The following is a 7,500-nucleotide window of genomic DNA, read 5'->3' on the forward strand; positions in this document are numbered from 1 at the left end:
ATATATATATATATATATATATATATATATATATATATATATATATGTATATATATGATAAGTTCGGCATTAATACATACCGTAGACTAAGTAAAATATAACTTATTTAACCAAAAAAGGGAAAAACGATAATAGGAATAAAATATTATAAAAAAATGATGTAAAATCAAATCTATATTCAAGGTTTAACACATTTTTTAACAATATTTTACAAAATATACGAAATACTCACAGGACACTAAACTGAAACAAAATGTGTATGGAATAACGTATGTCTGCTTTAAAATGTTCATACGATGGTAGATGGAACTTCCAGGTAGTGATTTCAGATATGAAATTGAAATAAAGGAACAGAACTTCTGATTACACGGTTCACTGTTTTCCTACCATCAACATGATATGAAATTGAGGGGTCAAAATATATGTAGGTAAAATGCCTGCACACACAGGCAGTATTCAGTGTTGGCAATATATTTTCCTTATACACCAGTGACCAAGTATTTGAATGTTCCCATAGAACTTTAAATGTCTAGAAACTCTTGTTCCAAAATACGATGAAGTTTTCGAATTAAAAAGTGTTTTTATTTTTTACATAGATATTTGATATGTAGAAATAACTTTCACACTATATATATATATATATATATATATATATATATATATATATATATATACATATATATATATATATATATATATATATATATATATATATGTGTGTGTGTGTGTGTGTGTGTGTGTTTGTTTATATATATGTGTGTATATATATATATATATATATATATATATATATATATATATATATGTGTGTGTGTGTTTATATATATGTGCGTATATATATGTATATATATATATATATATATATATATATATATATATATATATATATTTATATGTATATATATATATACATATATATAAGTAAATACATTATATATATATACATAAATATATGAGAGTGTGAGCTTCTTATATATATATATATATATATATATATATATATATATATATATATATATATATATATATATATATATATATATGTATGTATAAACACACACACACACACACACACACACACATATATATATATATATATATATATATATATATATATATATATATATATATATATATATATATATATATACTGTGTATATATATATATATATATATATATATATATATATATATATATATATATATATATTAGAATTTTTTCGCGTTACGAAGTATAGCGAAAAATAATTGTCCTAACGACATGTAAGCAGATCTTAAGTGTCTTGTTACTTAAGTTCAGTTGTTTTGTAGGCAGTGGCCAATGAGAATTTAGTGTTGGGTGAAACGTATTCAATGTTTGAAGAGGTATTTAGTAAGTGGTCACTTTCTAGCGCACGCTAGCCCGAGCAAGTCGAATTTATTAGCCAGGACGCCAGGCAGGATCAAATACAGCTTCAGATGTGAATAGTGTTTTTACGCTAGCAATCAGAATGCTGAAACCGTTTCAAGAAGTGATGGACAATCTATTATCCGATTTCCAGCAGAATATTCAACAAGTATCCGCACCTCGTTAAAGTATGATGGAAAACCATTTGAATGAGCATCGCGTTATTTTGAGGAAACTGATACGAAAATGTTAGCATTAGATGCGATTGTTTATCAACTTGGAGGACAAGGAACATCTAAAACTGCTGCAGAAACGAGTTAGTACGCAAAGAGCAGCATCGTCGAAAGTGTCAAGCTAGTTAAATATCGAGGGAAAGTGTGGATTCATATCAACTTTGATGGAAGAGGTCTAGAGCTCAATAAAGGCCGAGAGTTGACATTGAAGCCGGGAACGTACCAAGAAAGACGTCGAAAAGATAAGTGAAAATATAGCTGTTTTTATTTTGTATACTTAGCAGTTGGTACAAGGAAATTGGAACATTGTGTTTATTTTATTTCATTGTTTTTAATCGCCTGTTGGTTGTTGTTATTCACAATACATTGAACAGAATTAGATTGGGATAGTCATTGGCGTCTTAAAGGTCGATCATAAAATTCCATTTCAAAACCGTTACTGTGGTTGTTGGATTGGGTAACAATAGGTCAGAAAGGGACGAATCAGAGTTTATTAAAAGAGAATGGGTGACACTGGTATCAGAAAAACTAAGAAATAATTCCTTTGACGGTGACCAAGAATGGAAATGGTAAGCAAAGGCTGGTTTTTTATTACAAACTTTTTAAGGATTTAATCAGTCTACAGTCTGCTTATCGCATAGAAATCTATTAAAGCGTTGCTAATATCTTTCTCATTGGGGAAAAATGTAAAAAGTTTTTATAATGGATTATCTTTAGATATTTTTGAAAGCGGCGGTACATCTTTACTAAAGTTCTTAAGTCTGTTAGATATTGGAGATCTAAGGAAGTGAAGATTGAAGTATTTTTAGATGATGGCATAGCTGCGAATGGTTGTTTTGAAGGGGCATTGGATGCTAGTTATTTACTTTTAAAAGCTTCAAGATTTGGATTTATTTACAAGAAAGTATAATTGGTTTTCAGACTCTAAATCGTATTTGGAAAGGTTTACAGAGGACGAATACTGAAGGCAAATTTTGTAACTACAGTATTAGGATAAACTATGTCGTTAAAGATCTTGTTTAGATGCCAAACCTTCTGAATTAACAAAAACGTTATTTTAACGAATATCTTTTGGACAGAATTGTCTGTTACATAATTTCCACGAAATTTGTAGTGAGAAGTATTGTTAAAATGTAAACGATAAAGTATTTCTGTATTTTTACATATTGAGCAAAGCTAGTTGAGAACTTAATGAAGAAATATCAGATGCTCTGGTTGAGATCACGTTTTGACGCAGAAATTCATTCTTTTTATTTTGGTCGTTACTTTAACTATATACTTGCATCAGACTTATTTAACCTATTACTTCATTGTGACACCTAAGATGTAGGCAGTTTATCACTATATTGTGACGCCTATAATGTAGGCAGTTTATCACTATATTGTGACGCCTATAATGTAGGTAGTTTACACTATATTGTGACGCCTAAGGTGTAGGCAGTTTATCACTATATTGTGACGCCTAAGATGTAGGCAGTTTATCACTATATTGTGACGCCTCAGATGTACTGTAGCAGCTTAGCACTATGTTGTGACGCCTCAGATGTAGGCAGTTTAGCACTATTGTGACGCCTCAGATGTAGGCAGTTTAGCACTATTGTGACGCCTCAGATGTAGGCAGTTTAGCACTATATTGTGACGCCTCAGATGTAGGCAGTTTATCACTCTATTGTGACGCATCAGATGTAGGCAATTTATCACATTGCGAAGCCTCGGATGTAGGCACTCTTATCAATATATTGCAACGCCTCATAGGAAATTTACCGCTATATTGCGACGCTTCAGACATAGGAAGTTTACCGCTATATTGTGACTCCTCAGATTTAAGTTATATTGTGACGCCTCTGGTGTTGGGAAATTTATATGTTGTGACACCTCAGTAGTAGGTTTGGAGTAATTCTGAAGTTTTTAGCGATGAATACAGCTCATTTTTTTTTATCATGAAAAGAGTGGTTGGAAACTGGACAGCAAATGAATCTTTAAAATTAAACATGAAGGAGCAGGAGGCAGTCGACAGAATTATGTAAAGTACTTTGGCAATGTTTGAACGTTGTTTCAGATAAAAGATTTTCGATTTTAATGCAAGTAGGTAGCAAAAAGCCAGATTTGGAAAAAATAGAAAACCAAAGAATTTAAACTTGTACTGAATACACTGTTCAGGTCATCAATGTATGTAAGCCCAGAAAGAGTACAAAAGAGTGGATATTTTGAAGTGTTGTCAACTAACATGGATGAATGGTCAATTCTTGCTTACATTTTTCAGAGTTATGGACTTGTGAGAGTTATTCATTCTTTAGACTGTTTTGCTACTTTTAAAAATATGTTGAGGTTTTTAATCTCTAATATTGGTGTCCCGGTACAGAGGGAATTGATGCTTTAACTTGAGGTTTGGTGCTTTATACCAAAAGTTATTAATAAAATGGAGGTAAAAATTCTTAAGTAGAATATTCCAGAGTGAAAGTCCTCTCCATCTTGACTGTTGATATTAACGAGGGAAGCTTTATTGTTAAACTTTGAGTGTTTACGTAACAAAAGGTTATTACACACGGCAAAGAGGGAAATTTTTCGCTGAAATTTAACTTTGATATAGAAGGTAAAGGTTGTTGAAATTATAAGTATATATGTACAATGTTTTATTTTTGGAATCTGCTTTCCAGGATCGTGAATACAATGAAATGCCAGCAGTCGTCTTTAACGGTGGCATCTAATTTGGACAGGAAATTGGGGGACCTCAGTTGTCATGGGCATCTTCTATCATCGATGAATGACAGCACCGACAAGGCCTACCAACTTGTCTTTCAACAAAGAGAAGCTTACAATAATGGTCACGAGCAAAGCTAAATGCCATTGTATGTTGCTTTATTTATGACGCTTTTATTAGATTCCGGCGCTTTAGTAATCTCCAGTGATCAGGCTATTTATGCCATAACGTGCATGCATGAAATGAGGGGTTACATAGATCCAACGGAAAATTCACTTGTTAAATCTTTGCAAGCACCTGTGAAACATTAAGCTGGTAGATCGGTGCATACAAAGGATCTTTTTGATAATATGGTGTTGCAGAATCCGTGCGGATTATATTTTCCGATATTGAAAAACTTCTTTATTATTTTGATAGATCATTAAGGTTTTCTTATGAGATTTGGGGAATTAAAGCTGGAAGGGGTGTGGTATTGGGGGAAGCAAGGAAACTCATTTATGAACTTAAATTCAAAATGATTTTATACGTTCCAAATTTTATCATTACAATGATTCTCATTTATGGTTATGTGATATATTTGTTGTGTTATCTGTTGACAAAAATTATCGATTTTTATCTAGTTTGGGAATGTATTTTGAACCGACTGAAAATTACTTTCATGAATACAACCAAAGAGTCCTGAACACTTTGAATGAAATCCTGGACTAGTACGACCAAGACTTTGTCAGTGTTATCTGCTGAAATGCAATATCTATGGTCTTCATACAAATATTCATGATCTTACAGTTGCATCTATAGAGTATGATATTCTTTTATTCTCATAAATATTGGTTTGTAGTATGAGGCAAAAATCTGAGCTTCTTATAACTGGTTTTAAGAAACTTATAATTTTAAATCTTATAATTTTAAAGCTGGAAAGTGGTGTCTTGGTGAGGGAAGACACGAAAATTATGGATGAACTTAAATTCATTACAGCTTTTTTGTGTACCTAATTCTATCATTATAACTATTCGGATTTATAATTATGCAGTATATTTCTTCTGTCATTTGCTATATAATTCTTGCAAATAAATTGTTCACAAAGATTATCGATTTCTTATTTAGTTTGTGAATGCATCTTGAACAGACTGAATAATCTTTCGTAAACACACGCAAAAAGTCTCTCTCTCTCTCTCTCTCTCTCTCTCTCTCTCTCTCTCTCTCTCTCTCTCTCTCTCTCTCTCTCTCTCTCTCTCTCTCTCTCTCTCTCTCTCTTGGTAGAAGATACTCTACACTCTACAGCTATGTAGGAGAGGAACACTCCAAAATCAAACACTTGTTATCAAATTTAAAGTGTTTAAAGGCAGCTCATCCAAGGCAGAGGCAAGAGACAATGACATTGCCCTATCGAGCAGGATAATGCCCTAAAGACTGACCATATATCAATAAGATAAGCGCTCAAGCCTCCTCTCCACCCAAGATAGGACCAAACAGGGCCAGGCAATCTCTGCTGATAACTAAGTAGTTAGACTTATAGGCTATCCCAAACCCACATCCTTAGCTCAAACGGATGGAGAGGTTGCAGTGACAAAAGAAAATAACGAGTTTGAGCGGACTCAAACCTTGGTTTGGCGTTCACCAGAATAGGGCGTTACCACATCGGCCACCACAACCTTAGTCTTCGGTCGTGTCATAGCCTCTGTACAATGGTCTTTCACTGTCTTTGGTTAGTGATGCATTGTGTACAGGTTCCGCAAATTTTACCAGTTTTCCCGACTTTATTTATAGTCTCTGGGTTTTATCAATTGCTGTATTTATATAACTTACTTTACTTTGATGGCTGCTTTTCCGGTCCCATACAGCAGGAGAACCCACTCTCTACAGGACCTCCGCGGTCGTTTTACCTTGTTCGTTCAGAGTATTTATTGTTTCAGATCACGTATTGTTTATTTACTGTTAAATCGTCACTGTTGTATGATTTTTTTAAATAAGAAAGTCTTCAGTTTCCTCCTGAAAGCCTTAATGACTTAAATCATTCGAATATTTCGTGGAAGTTTAATATATAGTCTCGGGGCCGCAGATTTAAAGGCTCTAGTGCCTAAAGTAGACATATATCTAGGTTCCAACAGTTTGAAGCCCTCTGTAAGTATTCTCGTGTCGACACGATTTCTTGGCTGCGCAATATGTAGCAAATCTCTTATGTATTTTGGACGACCGGTTCTGATAACTTGGTGGCTTATTGTACATATTTTAAATAAAATTATCGCTTTAATCAGCAGCCAGTGTAAATCGATTAGTATAGGGGTGATACTTTCTCTAGGTGGGGCACCTATTATTAGCCTTGCTCCTCTGTTTATTATGTTTTGTGATTTCTTAATTTGCACTTTTGGTAAAATGTAATAAAGTTGCAGTATTCAATGCTGGTAATAACAGTTTATCACAAGTTTCTTTATAGAATTCTCATCCAGGTATTTTTTTTTATAAACGCAATATTTTCTAGATGATAAGCAGCAGTTTATATTACATTATTTATTTGGGCATTTAGAGACAAGTTACAGTCAAGAAATACACATAGATCTCGAACTTTACTAGATATCAGCACCAAGTCCTTTGTGTTCATCTGAATATCACCCAAATTTCTCACGCTGTTTCTCTTACCCACCACCATGATTTCAGTTTTGTTCTCATTTAATTTTAGTGGTTTAAATGTCATCCATTCTCTAACACTATCAAGGATTCGGTTTACAGTTTCAATAGTGTCATGTATATCATTTATGGAGAAGTAAAATTCTGTGTCATCTGGAAATTGTTTGAACTTCGCGCCATGCATCTGTACCATTTTCGATATACCAAAAGTATAGATGCCGAATACGATTGGGCCAAGTACACTCCCCTGGGGTACCGCTCTGTTTAAGGTTTCATATGCTGAATAAAAATGTCAAATTTGTACAATGTAATTTCTACCGACTAAGTAGTCTTTTAGGTATTCGAAGGCTTGATGTACATATTGTTTTAGTTATCAAAACATTTTATTTACTTCTCAAGTATGAGGTATCATTTTTTATTTTCATTAATTATTGTGCTGTTTAGATACATCGATTGAAATCCTGGCCTAGTACATCCTAGACTTCGACACCTTCGTCTACTGTATTTCATACAAATACTCAAGACCATACAGTTACGTCCAGACAGTATGATTC

The sequence above is a fragment of the Palaemon carinicauda genome, chromosome 18, assembly GCF_036898095.1.
Source record: "Palaemon carinicauda isolate YSFRI2023 chromosome 18, ASM3689809v2, whole genome shotgun sequence".
NCBI classification, from domain to species: domain Eukaryota; kingdom Metazoa; phylum Arthropoda; class Malacostraca; order Decapoda; family Palaemonidae; genus Palaemon; species Palaemon carinicauda.